This window comes from Coturnix japonica, chromosome 7, assembly GCF_054131305.1.
Source record: "Coturnix japonica strain WE chromosome 7, WE-NBRP24, whole genome shotgun sequence".
Lineage (NCBI taxonomy): Eukaryota > Metazoa > Chordata > Aves > Galliformes > Phasianidae > Coturnix > Coturnix japonica.
Window position 1 is genome coordinate 29,454,334 of NC_140669.1, and position 16,908 is coordinate 29,471,241.

The window sequence follows — 16,908 nt, forward strand, 5'->3', positions numbered from 1 at the left end:
AGCTGCTCTATGTAAGGGGTGATTTATGGTTTATTGATACACATTACTGAGATGTTTTGCAGGGTTGCTTGTGGATGCAATTGCTACACAGAGTGCAGTAGCAGGGAGAAAGGCATCATTCACTTGCCATGAATGTTTGCATTGCAATCCATGGACTAGAAAGGGGGAGAGAACAAATGGCAATGTGACTTTTTGGAGGCAAATAACTGTTTCTATCTGTTCTTAGATTTGGGTGCAATTGCAGAGTATTGGAGCTCCAGGCTTCACCTACTGCCTGTGGTTGTCATGCTGGCAGACAGGGGCTGCTCCCCATGTCTCAGACCTGTAATTTAGCTGCTTCTTTTCTGTGATGCTTCCCTCTGCTTTAATTACAATGATCACACCATCTGTGATGCTGCTGAGGACGGGTGGCTGTGGGGTGCCTTTGGAGCCCACCATAGCACAGGAGTTCATTGGGAGCCACAGATTTGTGCCTGCTGTCTGCATCCTCTGCATCAGGCGTGGGAGGGTTGGGGGATGCACTCCCTGCCATAGGCATCCTGGAGTTGCTGGTCATGGGGCCAGTGAGAGCTGAGATGAGAAGTTAGAAACCACAGCAGGGGGTGTGGAAATTTTGCTGGAGAGTTTTGTTTCTGTGTAAGGTGCTTTTCTTCATCTTTTTCATTTTATTGGTATTCTCTCCTCTTGCTTGAGGTGTGTGTGTGGGGGGGGGGGGAGTGGAAACTCTCACCGTCATTTCTTACAGATGAATCATTTCTATTTCAAGGTGTTCCAGGTCAGTGTAGCCTGCTGGAGCCTGTGCTTGTGTAGATGGATCTGTGGGTGCTGGCAGCTCTGCAGGAGGTTGCTGAACATCAGTGCCCCCACGCTCTCCATTTATATGAAAAATCCATCTTGCTTGTTCCCCTTCTGGAACAAATATGAAGTGTAAGACTATGGGATTTCTGGAGAGGATGCTCACTTTAGAAGGAAAAGCCAAATAATGTCTAAATAGAGGTAGAATTCCATCTTTGTGAACTGCGGTAATCCGTGTCTTTATTTCATGGTGTTACAGCTCTATTGATGTGTTTCACTCCTTCTCACAAGACTTGATGGTCCAGCAGCTGCTTACCCGAAGAGTCAGCACAGGCAATGTGCAGTTACTGGGAGTGAAGGGAGTAAACCTCAAGGCAGGCAGTGGTAGCTTCTCTGGAGATGGAAGGCAAGACTTTGAAGCCTCCAGTGCCACCAAGGTGCAGAGCTCACTGTTATCAGTGCTGCTGTGGTCTGTCTTGCTGTGGTCAGTTTTACCTCTGCTAAGGAAATGGGGGCAGAGGTTTGAGGCCATTGCCTATCACTAAGCTCTAAAGGTTTTCCTCCTGGAGATGGTGCTTGGAAGATGGTGGGAATTAGCATATCTGGTGTGCAGCCATGCTGAGGTCCTCAGCTTTTGTGGTTATGTGACTGAGAACAGATGGGGGCTCCATAGGATTCCACTGAGGGAGACCAGCTGTTCAACTATCTTAAAACATGAGGTAATGTTAATCTGTAACATAGAAATTGTCATGAGCTGAGAAATAGTTAACTGATGTTGTTTGTTCCTTGTTCACATCTTGTAGAAGGATGCTTTATGAATTCAGTGCTGCTGAACAAAGGAAAGTACCACCTGGCATTTGTAAACAGACAGCAATATTGTTAATGAACCAGGTGAGGATCAGTGGTAGGATGTTGTTGCCCTGTATAAGTAATAAATCATAGTAGGCGGAAGGATGTCTTGTTCTGCTGGAGCCATGGACAGCTAAAGGCAGCTTCTTGAGTGCTACCAAGGTCTCCTATGCAGCTGCATGTTACCTGTTGATGGTCACAGCCCTCATCCAGCTGAAAGACAGCTCTTCATTGTCATTAAGACCTTGAGCTCCTGACAGGTTTGAGGCAGGGACAGGCTCGCTCTGGGTGCCACCTGGGTGCTCTGTCCCTCAGCGAGAGGATATGTCATGTCATCTGAGACAAGGCCTTATTCCCATACAATGTCTGGTAGTAGAAATGTGGCATGGCTGACCCTCAGAAATAGGTTATTTGCCTTTTGTGTTTTAATTTTATCATATATATATTAGTATATGATATATACTGCAGCTCTTACAGCTTGCCCATGTCAAGGTTCTCAGTGTTCTGAGTCAGTCTTCTCACAGCTCTGACTCACTATGGCAGGCTGGAAGGTACTTATCCAAACAACTTCTCTCTCAAATTGGTAGGCTTCACTGGTTCTGCAGAAGATGAGCTTTCTTGAAAGAAACAAACTAAACAACTTCATCATTACATCATCTGGGTGGCAACAGAGATTGTTCTGAATGTGAACCAGTAAAATTCCGTTGTTTGAAAGAAAGGTGACCAGACTTTTACATCAAAAGGTTTTTAACCTCACCACATTTGATATGATGCTTTATCGTTTTATTATGCACATGCGATCAGCTTTGTGTGATCTCTGCCCTTTACAGAACTGTACCAGTCAGCTGCATTTAGGGAGGAGGTGATGGAGAGCAGAACAGCAGAGACCCTTGTGAATGTGGGTTTGATGAGGTCTGTGTGTGCTGAGCAGAGCTCAGCCAACGTCTGCTTGGCTGCTCTGGTGCAGAAGGTCATGTTCATGTGCCAGCTTTTTTCTCTGGCTGGAGAAGCAAAGTTGGAGCAGAGCAGGAGCTGCAGGCACTTTTAGGGGGGAAAAAGGATGTACGTAAGTGTTCTGTGTCCAGTGCCCAGTAGTGCTTGACAGGGGACCAGTTTATGGATGAACAGAACTGAAGCTTGCTCTTACATCTGGTATTGCTCTGTGACCATCACGTGCCTCGAGTGTGTCCTGAGTGTTGCAAATGTTGGTTTACAGTGGGTTAGTGTTCTTCAACTGGCTGTTTAAGAAGCATATTATTCAACAAACAGCAGCCACATGCATTCACGTCAAGCGAAATTGTTCCTTTAAAAGGTTTAGTTGTCAGGTGTTCATTAAAGTGGGTTTCATGTTGAAATGATAGTCAGTAATACCATGAAAATATCTTTGACAGCTTTCAGTTTTTTGGTTTTTTTTTATGGTGCATTGTAGGAATGCCACATTTCCACTGGTATAAAGATGTCGTTGCAGACCTACATTTCTTGTGTCCCCCTCCAAAGAAAATGAATGCTGCGTATCAGTGCTGCATGCAGGAGGAGTGATGGCCGCACTGTAAGGTTCTGATGTAAATAGGGCGAGATGGACTGTGCCTGTGGGTTTAATACAGGGCTCAGGCTCTCTGCAAGTCAGGCAGGTGCCTAAATGCAGATTGAAGCATCTCACTTCAGACTAGCTATTTCTGAAAATCCTGGCCCTGGCTTGCAAATTGATGGCACTTGGGTTTCAAGGAGCAGATGGCACTCGCTAGTGATCTGGGACAGCTTTTTCACTTCAGTGTCGAAGATATCTGAAATGCCAGCTGTGTCTCTTTTGGGTCAGCAGAGGTGAATGTGCAGTGATGTGCTGAGCTTTGCATTGGCAGGGGAAAAAAACAGGCACTCTTTTTAGCGGTGCAGTGCTTAAATGGCTTGAAATGTTATTATCCCTTGTTTTTTGGGGGAAGAAATCAACTCTCCATGCATATTGCTTACCCATCAAAGAAATCTGTGCATGTCTAGACTGTACCTGGTGCATTTCAGCACTTGCATCCAGTGCATGGGGTGGGAGGCTGTGACAGCGATTTGTGAGCACATTGCAGCCATATCGACAGGAGCCGTCCCTAAAATTAGCAGTGTTAAATGAGTCCAGAGAGAAGAAGTTGCTGTGCAGTCGTTTGCCCCCCATAAATCAAGTGTCTCGGCTGGTATGGGAAGCTGGCAAGCCAATCAACAGTTGGAGTTTGACTGGAGTTTGTGTTTATTAGAAAACAGGAATGATGACTATTCCTTGGCTTGATGCTTATGTTGCTGAAATTCAGCTGTACTTTCTATAGACAAGTATCCTCTTGTGGATTGGATGATCCCTATTCAGTAGTTTAATTGGGTGCATGGCGTTCTTTTTGTCTGAGTAGGGCTGCCGCGCAGGGAGAAAGAATTTGCATCATTTAAGCTGAAATCCAAGCAAGAAAGCCAGTCTGCAGGCACACCCTGCTGGCCTGCGGAGAGAGTGCAAAAGGAAACGAAGTTCTGTCACAGCTTTCCTGCCTATGTTCTACGTGGACTTTTTCCTTCCTCTCTTGCTCTTGGTTCTCATTTCTGAAAGCAGAAGTGATGTGTGAGCTAAGCCTGCCAAAGAGGGAGGACTTCTGTAGCACTTCCCAATGCATTTCGAGATCTTTCTACTAGATCTGAGTGACTTCAGGGAGGGTTTTATAACACTTACCACTTGAAATGGTCAAGACTTAAAGCAGCCTGTGTTTAACACATCCCTGTGCCATAATGGAGCTAAGCACTGCTGTGAGCATGACTGTTTTCAGGAGTTTTCAGCTTGAAAATGACACTGTTCTGGCATTTCTCACAGGCTCATAGGTGATGATTGACTCTATGTGGCTTTCCAAACAAAAATAATAATTGACACGTAATGGAAAATAAGGCTTGTTCTATCCCAGAATGAACTCTGCACTGGGAGCAGTTACATAATTGCTAATGCTGTTAGCAGCAGGGTCAGACTGCCTGGGAGAATCAAGTGTCTTCCAGTTGTATTTGGGCTAGTAATACAAGTAATGCTTTGAAGCCATAGGCAAGCATTGGGTATCCCCATTAAAACCTCAAGTAGAGCTCATTTTGATAAGTCACCACATAGCTGAACATCAGGCTTGGTTAGAGCTGTCAGGACTGAGACGTCCTTACTTGTTAGCTCTGGAGTGGCTGAACAGCCATGTTTGTCACAACCCATACTACAGTGTTTGCGTGTTTTGTCAGCAGCAAAGTTTTCCTCTTGCTGTGCTTGTTCCTGATGCAGGTTAGAGCAGCAGCGAGGAGGTGATGCAGGCACAGAAAGGGCTTCCAGAAAGGTCCGGAGCTGAGCTAAAGCTCTGCAGCTTGAGATGCAGTATCAGCTTCTTCCTGCAGGCTGTGCTTATGGACAGCTTTTGTAATCAGCCGTCACTGTGTTCTTAGTCCTGTCCGGCTTCTCTCACCTTATTCATGTTGAGGAAATCATCATTGCTTGCATTTGTATGTGCCTTCAATGAGATTATAGCAACATAGAGTAACATAGTGAACAGCAAAATAACCATCATATATAACAATATCCCTAAGAATTATAAACCACATAGATATCTGCTTGTATAGGTTTATGATACCTTTATTAGGTGCTAATAGTGTGTGAAGCATTTCAATGACTGGAAAGACAGATTCTTGGCCATGCAGGACTTGGAATGCAAACAAGTATTTGGGGAGGGGCGGCAGTGGTTATGCCTAAGCAGTAAAGATGTTGGCTACATAATCTTAATTGGCATAAGGAAGATGCTGGGGCTTTTTCTGTTATATTTTTGCCTTGTTTTCCACAGTTGAAGATGAATACCAGTGAGCACACCTGATGTGCTGGTTCTCTAACTATATACAGTGTAAAGTTGGGGCTGATTTCCCTGTTGCTTTATCTCGGGCTGCAAAATGAACGAGAAATTGGAATAAGGCACGCACAAGAGAAAGCATGGAGATTAGCTCAAAGCAAGTTGATCTTAGTTAGAACAGGTTTTATTTTGTTCTGCCTGAAGGCTTTTGCTGTGCACTAGAAGAAATCCCATCAGTCAGTTTCTGCATACCTCGTTTGCATTGGTTTTTCAGCATGTTCCTCTCTTGGTTTTCTTCGCCCTTGTCACATATGAATAAAGCTTTTTGTTGGATTAAGCTGTCACAGTGGGATGTGCAGTGGTGCTGCGTGAGGAAGTTACAGTAAGTGTCCCTTGCACAGGTGATCAAATAGTTATGTGTGTCTCAGTTCTTCTCCTCCTACTGCAGACCTGGCCAGTCAAGAGCATGGTTCTGTCCTCCAGTAGCTTTTATGATCTACCAGTCTTAGCTCGTTATGTTGCAATGGCATTTTTTGAGATAACCATTATTTGTAATCTGTGCTTATTTATAGGACAAAAGAGATGGGAAATACACACCCTGCTTGATAGACAAGCCTCCTGTAATACAGTGGTTCTAGCAGTTATTTAGAGCAATGCATGCAGTGATGCACAAATACTTCAGATTAGGATTAATTAATTTTGGGTGGGGAAGGAAATCCACCAGTGACTTGGTACATGTCTATACATATGCCTGGTGAGGCTCTTGATGCTGCCAGAGTGCTCTCCCTCTGGCTGAGCACAGCAATGTAGCCTGCTTCCTAAACAACTGCTTTTTTGGGTAGAGAGTCCACCAGTCAGTTTCAGCAGGTGCTCATCTGAGCCCCTTCCCACAGGGAGCTGGCACTTAATAAGAATCACAGAGTGGTTTGGGTTGGAAGGAACCTTAAACATCATCTAGTCCATGGTTTAGGGGTGCCTTACGCTGGTATAACTTAAGCAATCCCGGGTTGCACACAGTTGATCCAACCTGGCCTTGAATGCTTTGAGGGATGGGGTATGATGCTGCTCCACCAGATACAAACCAAATGCAGTGGGCAGCAGTTACGAGGTGCTTGGTTTCAACTTACTGTTTCAGCTAATGTTACTTATTTATTCTTGCTCTGACATAATTCCAACTGAATGCTCTTGGAGTTGGAGAAACTACCACGTCACTTGTGGTCAAATGGTATTTCAGCTTTGGAAGTGAGTCATCCCCTGTGAGCCAAGGAGCGCACAGTGACTCCCTTAAATTGCATAGCAGTGACTTGTGTGTGCAGCTCCAACCCCAACTTTTGAGCCAAACAGGAACCGACCTACAGAAAAATCAATGGGGATATTGCTGATCATCTATAAATCAACACTAAATGCTGCTGTTCTGCTATCCCTAAGCTATCACTGTTTCCCAGCTGCTTCAGCAGGGAAGGCTGAAGGCTACGGAAACTCTTGGCTGCTGGCTTGCTGTCCTCAGCTGCTCTGCCTGCTGGAGGCTGTGGTCTTCTGTCTCGCTACTTTGGGAGTTCACTGAGTCCAAGAAAACACTGCCCTGATCCAGCATGAAGAAAAGCATGTTTTAAGGCAAATGTTTAATTAACTTAACGCTGCAATCAGTGAGGTGTTAATTGTTAAAACTTCAACAATTGGGTTCTTGACACAGAGTAACTTCACCTTGTTTGCCATAAACACTATGTTTGTCTTCACGCTGGTTTACAGCCCCTGCATTTCAGGCAATAGTTGTTTTTGGCTGAAGGCTTGTGAGGGAGCTGAGCTGGTCTGTGCTATTTCTGATGCTCCAGTACCCTGGGGAAGGGTGAGTAATCACTCAGTCCAGCCTCCTGCAAGCTCAGGAGGGACAGTGTTGGATGGGGCTTCCTGTACTTTCCATCACAGCTACAGGGCTGTCATACTGAGACATAAGGGACCAGGGTTGGCTGGCTTAGCAGTGGAGGTATCTGTAGTGGTTATGAAACACCCCCAGTACCTCCCTGTAAATAGATGTGGACAAAACCAGTTTTGTTGGAAGTATAATCAATCTTAATAGGTCCATTGCTGCCTGCCGTGTGGCCACAGGACTGTGCTGGTTTTTAGCAGCTTAGCTGAGGGAGGCTTTAATGAAAGGAGCCTTGGCCTAGGAGGATAAGATTGCTTTTGGGAGTGAGTCCTGAGCTTGGAGCAGCACGCTGTGGCAATGCTCCTGCTCCCTCTGGACGGAGCAGCTCTTGTGCTGTTGCATGTAGGTAATTTCCCTTGTTCATTTCAGGAAAAATAAAAGTGCCAGAAGTGAGGAGTAACCTGAAGCTTGCCATGCATGGGCTGCCATCTGTGCTGCTGAGACTCCCAGAGTCCATGGGGCAGGGCAGAGGTGCCTGAATGCTCTGAGAACTCACAGTAAAAGCTGGTGTTAAGTGAAATCTGTAGTTCCCCCCAGTGAAGGATCGACAGCATGGGAGAGCGTCACTGTACACTGCGGCGTGGGGGGGAGCCTGCACAGAAACATCTGATATGTGAGAGCTCAGTTACAGCTGACAGATGAGCATGAATTCGCACTGTGGGAGCAGGCTTCAGAAATCCAGGGGGTTGCCTCCTGTTGATTATGGCTCTGTACACTGTAAAAATGCCTGTTTAACTTAATTCAGTCAGTGTTTTCTTGCCTTCTGTCCTCAGTGTGGTGCCCACTGCCCCAGCCCCTTTAACAGGTCTGAGTAAACTGCAGGTGGTGGGAACTGGCCACACTGGGTCTGTTGGATCTGGTGATGCATCTGGTTCTCAGGAAGGCTAACCTTGCATGTCTCCATCCCAGGCCAGAGTTAATAATTGACATTCCGTAGATGCGAACTGCGTGCTTCTGAGAAAATACAACCAAATAAAATACCTTCTTGCCCTGAACAAATGTTCCTTTGCCTGAAGGAGAACTGATAATGCATAACCTCAGCATGTAATTCAGGGAGAAAAGGGGTAAGCCCTTCTGTGTGAGCTCTAGTTAAAACTCTGGGCTCTGCTTATCTAAAGCATTGCTGTCTTGGTAAAGATTGGAATTGGAATCGTATCCATGCAATAGCACCTTGACTTGCTCAGCCTATGTATGACTGTCTCTCTTACCCATCCTTCTTTGACTTGGTTGAGGAATGATACCCAGGAACTCATGTCCCTGATACTTCCCTGCTGTCCTCAGATGGCCCCGGGTAAAAGGTTCTGCCATTCCCTTGGCTGTCTGGACCCACGATAAGGTCACAGCGGCTCGACTGCCAGCTATTTTGGGTAGGGCTTTGAAAGTCAAGGGTCTTAATTACTTAACTAAGACACTCCAAGTGCTCTCTCAGTTGCATGTGATGATGCTTTTTTACTGATTTTAATGGCTTATATGACTTGCATAATGAGCAAAAGTGCTTAAAAGTGACTAACTGCCTCCATTCGGGATTAGCCCGCCTATGTGCTTGGCTTCAGCTTGGTGGTTGTTGCTGGAAGCTGTTACACTGTAACAGTGACAGTACCATGTAACAGCAGACCTTGGGTGGCACCCTGAAATCTGGTGTGTCAGGGTAGTTATTTCCACACAGAACAGGCGGATGTGAGGCACCTTATTATACCAATAACTTAACTCTGGGTCTCTGTGGGTGTTCCAACAGTAGAGTCTTGCTGTGTCCCTTTCTATCTGCAGCACAAAGTCACAGGGATTGTTTGAGAACAGCTGCGATTCACCACCGATCATCTTGCTCAGCAGTTCTATGGGTTGGCATCTCTCTCAGCTTAGTACAGCCTTCCTGGGCAGCCACAACCTCCGCAAGGTCTGTGGGGTTGGGAAACAGGCTCGGTGTTTCGTAGCAGTTTGCCCAGGGTTACAGGATGATGGCTTTTAGTGAACACTTGAAACATGATGCATATTTATATTGTGTAGAACAAAGATCCTAGCTGCTCTTGTGCTGGTGGTTTTATCCAGAACTCAGGCTGTTTGGCCCTGTTTTTGCTCCAAGGACGTGCACTTGCCCTGAGTGGTGGAGCAGGTGAAGGGTCCCCCAGATTCCAGGCACCACAATTAGGTTGCAGTAGCTGTCAAATGACAGCCTCTCTTTTACCTCAGGTACTCTGGCCCTGCTACCAGCAGGGCTTGGGGATGTCCTCTCCAGTGAGCCAAGAGAGGCCTGCTGTGCAGTGTGAGGATTTGCACTGTGCTGCAGAGGATTAGGACAGCCTCCTGCCTTCCCCTACGCTAATCTTTCACTATGCCTGTGGGGCTTCAGTGTCCAGCCCTGCTGTGTGTCCATCCAGTGGTGTAATGCGAGCGATGGGGAGACTGAAGCCCAGCACTGTGTGGAGCAGCCACCACTGCAGAGCTTGCCATGAGAGCCAAGGAACCCCAGTTTGCAGCTGCTTTCAATATTTCCCATTTCCTGCATGGAGGCATTCATTTCCTTCCATATCTCACTTGCCTGGAGCACAGCAGCATCTGCTGCCCTGGGTTTTGTGAAAGATGCTTTTCCTCATGGGTGAATAGGCCATTTTTTTGTTGTACTTGTCCTAGTGAAGAATTTCAGTGGAAGCTTAACACCTCCTATAGCCTTCCATAAAAACTGTCATATACCTCTCTGTATCTTCTCAGCACCTTTGAGGACTGAAGGGGTTTTGGAAGGCTTGTGCAATCATGAGGCCCTTCAACAAGCTGGTGCGACACTTTGCACATGCACAACCCCAAGACATCCCCTTCTGTCCACAGGGGGACAGAGTACCATGTACTCCTTGCTTTGGGTTAATGTGTTGCAGGCTGCCAGGGTGTGGGAATGACATGATTCTTCCACGTGCGGCCCCCACCTGAACACCTCCGGCAGCTGAAAGTTAAGCTGTTTGAGAGCCAGCTGGAGTGGATTAATTGCAAAACACTTGCAGAGGTTGTACCTGTGGCCTTGGTGGCACAGCTGCCCGCTACCCACACCCTTGAAGTGAGCAGAGCAGTAGCTGACAGGCGCAGTGAAACCAGCCCCATCCTGCTGTGGTCGGGTTGAGGCTGCCCTTCCCTGCCATGACTTGCTCCCCAGCACAGGGTGCCTGGTGCTGTCCTTGATCTGTGAGCGCAGTGGCAGCTGGCTGGGCACCGCTCTGCTCCTGCCTTGATCTCACACACAGAGCTCCTCTGGTTTTTAAGATGTGAATCTCAAGGCACTAAGAAATGGTCACTGCAAATTAAAAGTGCAGAAGGGACAGAGATAGGGCAGCAAGAGTGTATGGCTGTAACTCTATCAGGGTGCTCACTTTTATTGTTGTTTAAAGGGCAGCATTTGATCCAACTGCGTGCCACCAATTCTAAGATGTATAAAATGTTAGCAGTCACTATGTTTTGTTTTTCTAGAACTTCTGATACTGATGGAGAAGAGATCTGCTCCTTTTGGTTTTCTCTTTGCAAATAATTGTGGAAGCTGATTCTGAACAGTTGATTGCTGTTCAGCTGGGCTGCACAGGGACCCAGAGCCGAGCCAAATATTTGGGAGATGACCAGCAGCATTCCAGTGCGTGCATCCCTCTGCTCATCCTGAACTACACAGCCATGGGGCTGAGGGCATAATCTTCACATTCAGGATGTTTGTAGGAGAGCATTACTCACCAGCATGTGAATTCAGATCACTTCCAGTTCTAGTAATCATTAACGGCTATTAGTAGATTAAGGACAACTTTTTATTTCAAAGGGTAGAGTTTATATGGCTTTGCATTGAGCCATGCCATCTAGTTGTCACATTTATCTCTGCAGTCATCTGGCAGCACATCACTGCACTCGTGCTATCTTGACACTGAATTTCACCTTCCATAGTAATAAAAGCTGTTGACATACCAACTAATGTAACTGATATGTAAAGCAGAACAGAGTGACTCATTGTTTTCAATTATTTTTTTCAGCTCGTGCTTTCTCTATCAGACAAAAGCCACGGAGATATAAATTAGAGGAGAGATAACCAGAGGAAAAGGAAATACAACTGTACGAGGTGAGGGGAACAGAAGCTGAATTGCATCAGGTTATGTGTAGTGGAAGCTGAAGGAATAACCCAAACACAACTCCTTGATTAAACATAACCAGGTTAGAGAAATAATTCTAAGTAATGAATGGTTATCTCCATCCTGTGAGTTTTCCCAAGCTGGCTTTCTGTTGGTCTCCAGTGCTAAGGACATCTCAGGTCTGTGTAACACTGGTTGATGTTTGCCCTGTCCCAATTGTTTGTAACCCTGCAGCAGATGAGATGCAACTAGTCAGGGCCGGGGAGGAAGCAGAATGGTGGCTGGATGATGTTTTCAGTGCAGGTACATATCAGCTCTGTGAGCCTTTTGGCCCCAGATACATGACACTGTTCATTTTTGCATGTGTTTGCCCACAGTCCTCTTATAGATGCAATATCCTACGGTGGCCTGGCTTTCATTTCTCAGAAGCCCCACTGCTCTCCTGACCTGGTTTTTGCATCCTTGGGTGTCTAACAAGAGGATAGGCTAAGGCAGCACATGTAACAAAGAGATGTGAGATAAAAATGAGTTTTAGATGGGCTCCTGGGAAGCTGTGCAAGCTCTTTTCTTAAATCAGGCCCATCATGTCTTCGATGACTGACAACTGTGGGGGATTTTGAGGTTATTTCACATGTGAGGTTGTGACGGAATAGGGGCTGTGTTAGCAGTTCCAGAGCTGCTTGCATTTCCCCCTGAGGTCAATGGATTTGTGTTATGCAGGCAGGGAAGAGACTTGGCTCTGTGCTTTCTCATGAGGATATCTAACTGCCCACAGCTCACTGTGTTTATTGAGCCACCTGATGACATTTTATCTCAATATTCAAAACATTCCAGCACTTGGTCATCCTTTAAAAATGGCCTGGGACAGGAAGGCTGTGAAGTCCAACAACATCCCCTTCCTGTGGTGCAAGGCCAAGCGTAGAAAAGGAAACTAAGTTATCAAAATCTCTCGGCTGCTTCTCTTCCACTGAGCTGCCCGGTGCCATGTCCTGCCCAGGTCTTTCAGATGTTTCACTGATGTGTGGTGTGAAACTCCTCTTTTGATTAGAGAACTACTGTTTCTCAGTGTTGAGCCTGAGCTGCTTCCCTTGACCAGATAAAACCTGTGCCTGAGCAGTGCTGTGAAGGGCTGTGGTGTGTGTGTGGGGGGGAAGGAGTGGCTGTGCCTCCCAAGGTAACAGTGCCTGAAACACTCAATTTCCACAGCGCAGCCCAGACAGGCGAGGCTGAAGCCCACGTAATTGGGTCTAATACTGCTATGGAAACTATGCCGAGGGCTAAAAATATGCTTTAAAAACCAGAGTCTTTTCTTGTGCCTATTTCCAAGCTGTGTATGAGAAGATGGAGTGCTATGGAGTCGTTAAGATGATGTGAAGATGCTCTGTGACAGCACTGAGCTCTAAAGCACAAACCTTCTGCTTTCACAAACGTTTCAAATGCACCAGAATTCACTTAGGAGTATTTCGAATGTCATCTTGTGAGTTAGGATGAATGCACGCATGCTTGGCCACTAAGAAAGCGTTTAGCAAAACCAGCTGCTTAATCCAGGCTACTTTACAACCTTGGTCGTCCTTTTTTTCCAGGACATCTGTGCAACCAGTTTCTCATCCATGCAGTCCCCACTGACCTATCAGTGTGGGACTGTTCAGAAGTCCCTGCCCAAACACTAAATGTGGCTGGAGTTTTGTGGCATGCTGTGTGCTGCATGGTACTGTTGCTGGAGTTGCTAGCACAGCATTAGCAGTTGAGGATCAGGGCCAGGAGGAGAAGGTCAAGGTTTGCTCCCATGTCCTGCCTGCTCCGATGTCAAGAGCTGGATTGCAGCTTGGCAGGGGTCAGTGGGATTAAGCATGTAACGTAGTCGTTGATTGAGTGGATGGATTTTGTGATGTTATGATTTGGGTATGTTATAGAGCTAATAATGTGCAGCGTGTCGGAGGCATCAAGGGATGCTTCCTTGCAGGTAAGCTATTGGCCTCCAAAGGCAAATCCTGTGATGTGCAAAGCGTTTTGCATTTGGGAAATGCTACAGCCAACTATGTGCAGGACAAGTGACAGTGCTTCATATAATGAAAGGAAATGGGTTAACAAATAGAGTAGCAGAAAAGACTGGGGCTAACAGGTAGTCTTCCTCAATATGCAGCTTAGGAAATGGGTCAAAAGAGAAACTGCTTGCTCTGTTATCTGCCCTGAAAGAACTCTGTATGTTGTCTGTTAGCCATGCAAGGAACGTTTGCAGCCCCTTCCATCTGTATGTCAGTCCCAGCAAATCCTCTGAGTGCTTTAGTTGCTTTCCTTTGAATTGATTCCTTACTGCTGTACTTAACCTGGAATTGGCTGGATGAGAAAGCAGCCATGGTGTCATTATTGTGCTTCATGCTGCAGAGAGAATCTCAAGGTTTTGCTTCTGCTTGTTACCTTCCAGCTAAATTACTCTTTTTCCTCCTCGTTGGATTTCTGAGCTAATATGTCTAAATGCTGTAACCAATACTTTCTTTAATTAAATAGTAACTTCATTTACTGCTTGTCCTCTGCTCGGATGGAGGAGGCTGCGTCGTATCCTCTGTACAGCCAACAGGAAACGTTTCCTGTAGCTAAGCACCTTTCCTTGAACCATATCAAAATGTTGTCCCAGTGTATGCCATGTTAGCTTCTCAAATGAAGGTTAATGCTTTTAGGGTTTGCTGCTAGAATGAATATTAATAATACTCAAATAGAGTCAAGATTGGGGTTTCTGGTCCTCAGTTCTCCCATGGAAAGCATTACCCAGCAACAAATGAAAGGGAGTGAACAAAACCATTTCAAATAGCAAAGTAAACAGTTCGTGGTGTAGTCAAGATAATCCTTAATTTCTGCTGCTTATCTGAGATCTGCCCTGCGGATCTGATGGGAGGATTTAACCTTCCTGAAAGCTGTTATCAGTGGATGCGCTTGAACTGGGAAGACCTCTTTCCACCTGCTTTTCAGAGCCCTTTCTCCTAGCAGATTAGTGCTGCTATGCTCCTTTTAGAAAGAAAAACCTCTGAAACAAGGATTATTGTGAGAGGGATGGACTGCACGTACTTGGCTACAGGACAGCGGAAGGAAAAGACTTCATAATGAGGTCCATTTAAAAGAATATTTTTTACTTTTAGTTTTTATTTTTACTGTATAGACATAATCTAATTGACTCTTGTAGCTCTTGGTTTACATAAAGACATGCGCTGCTGTGGAAATGACAAGAGAACCATTGGTTTATAGTTACTGACAGCTGCATCAGCCACTCAAAGCTAGAGGGAACTTGGAAGTGGAAGTTTCTTTGCCACGTGTTGGAAAGCATTTCTGTTCTCTTCTGCTTCTCTGTGGGTATTGTGTGAAACACGGCAGTGGAGCAGTTGGCCTATCTTCTGTTTTCAGACAGACAACATCACGTTGTTCAAGAGGGAAGTCAAAAGGGGATTTCACTGAGATACGGGATCCAAACAAAAACTGGAGGGAGCCTGATAGGTTTTACATACATGGCTTTTTGCAATTAACTGGCGTGTTCCTGATACATTCTCTTCTATGTTTCTTAGGGTTTCATTTACAAGTAAGAAAGCCCCATCTTGAAATTAAGATTCTCTGACATACTGGTGCCTTTGGCACCATGCAAGTCTTTGTGTGCTTAGTAATAGCGAGAGCCTGTGGTGATGGCCTGAAATATGCAGCAAAAGTATTCAGAATAGGGAATGAGTCACTGCTGCCCTTGACCTTTGTGAATCTGAAACTATATTTACCATTTGCATTGTTCCTGAGTTGTATTTCTTGTTCCACGTGCAGGGCAACTTGCCTTCTCTGCCCCAAGGAGCTGAAACAGACAAAGAAATTTGCAGGGAGGTAAGGGGTGAATTCATTTCCTGAAGTGAGTTTTAAGAGAAGCTTTATTGAGGAACTCTTGGAGATGACTAATGTGAAGCTGATAGTAAAAGGTTAAGTAGAGGAATAAGGCAATAGCATACAAAGCAGAAAAAGGAAATGAGTAAAGGAGTTCATGCAGGGTCAAGAATGCGTAACACAGGGTACTGTTATGAGAGGCAACTATTTTTGCCAATGCTGTACTTTTTCTTTCCCTCCCACAACCTTACGTGTAACGTTCTGAGTAGAAAGCAGAGCACAGAAAGGAAAGATCCAGATCGTTGCGTTCTGCCTTCTTCCTCTTCTTCCCCCCCTGCAGTACAGGAGTGGAATTAGATGAGGTTTTTCAATCAGGTCGGTTGCTGAACAGCTGGCATGTGAAAGAGCGCAGCTGTCATGCCGCAAGTATCACCTTGGCAAGGCAAATCAGTACGGAGCCCTGTGAGGGCCTGCAGGGCTGTGTGTTCCCTTAGTGGCCAAGTGCACATCAGGGACACGTAGGTGCTGTCTGCGCTTGGAGCTGGAGCCCCCTGCAAAAAGAAAGGAAAATGGGTTTGAGATACTCCTTACTTTGCAATGCGGAATGTTAAATATGAGGAACGTTAGTTTTGGGGATGTGGGATGGAAGTTCTGGCTTTGCCAGCAAGCCTTAGCAAATGGAAACGGAGAATTAGTTCCAGAAAATGCAATAGGTAACTTAACAAATATGTGAGAAGTGCAGGCGCTTTGCATTGCTGGATGGGGAGTAATTGTAGCGCAGGATTGCACATCCCACGCTGGTATTTCAAGTTTCCTTGTTCGGGGGAAGGAAAAGCAGCGGTGAGCCAAGGCTCGTTTTATAGGCATCAACTTGTTGGCTATCTTTATATCTGCCTCCAACCAGTCTCGTGGCTGCTGTGATGCTTTATTACCAGAGAGCGTAAGCAAAGGCTATTCTGAACGTGTATTTACAGCTATCGTTTAAAGCTCAGGCTGCCTGGAGGACAGATCCTCTCTGTTCTACTGCTTTTTAAGAGTAAGGGGCTATGCCTCCAGAGCTGAAACTTTCATCATGGGGGTGGTAGAGCAAATCCCTTGTGGCTTGAGGGATGGGGCCGAGCACAGGTTCCACCCGTGCTGTGATGCCGATGCCGTGCCGGGTGTTCGGCCTTATTACGGTGCTGTGTTCCCCCATCACTCCGTGTCTCCCATCCTTTGTCTCCCGTCAGACGAAGCGCTGGTTACAAATGGCCGTCTCCATGTTAGCCCAGCTCTCCAGCAAGGCTCAGCCCGGGCCTCAGGGACCCCCGGGCGCTCCCGGCGCCGCCCCGCAGGTGCCGGCCCTTCCCCTCGCCCCTTCCCTCAGCGGGGGCGGCGGTCCGTCAAACTTTCTCCCTCAGAAAATGGAGGCGGCGAGCAGAGGGACGGCCTGGGGCTGGGCCGAGCTGGGGGCGGTCCCGTCCCCGCCAGGCTCGTCGCTCAGGCCGCTCCCCTCGGCACCGCGCCGCGTCCTCCCCGCCTCCCTCCGCGTCCAGCGCCGGGAGTGGCGTCCCGCCCAGCCAATCAG

At 46.5% G+C, this 16,908-nt stretch overlaps 1 long non-coding RNA gene across 2 annotated transcripts; it reads right to left on the reverse strand.

Annotated features, from left to right (window-relative positions):
• Positions 1 to 14,607: 14,607 nt before the first annotated feature.
• LOC146760143 (uncharacterized) lies at positions 14,608 to 16,437 on the reverse strand. Of its 2 annotated transcripts, none has more exons than XR_014948408.1 (5): positions 16,314 to 16,437; positions 15,775 to 15,892; positions 15,593 to 15,675; positions 15,245 to 15,315; positions 14,608 to 15,162 (listed from the first exon to the last, which is right to left on the reverse strand). It is a non-coding gene; the product is annotated as an uncharacterized LOC146760143 (long non-coding RNA). The 2 variants fall into 2 exon arrangements; XR_014948409.1 differs by having other exon boundaries at positions 14,763 to 14,875.
• Positions 16,438 to 16,908: the final 471 nt, after the last annotated feature.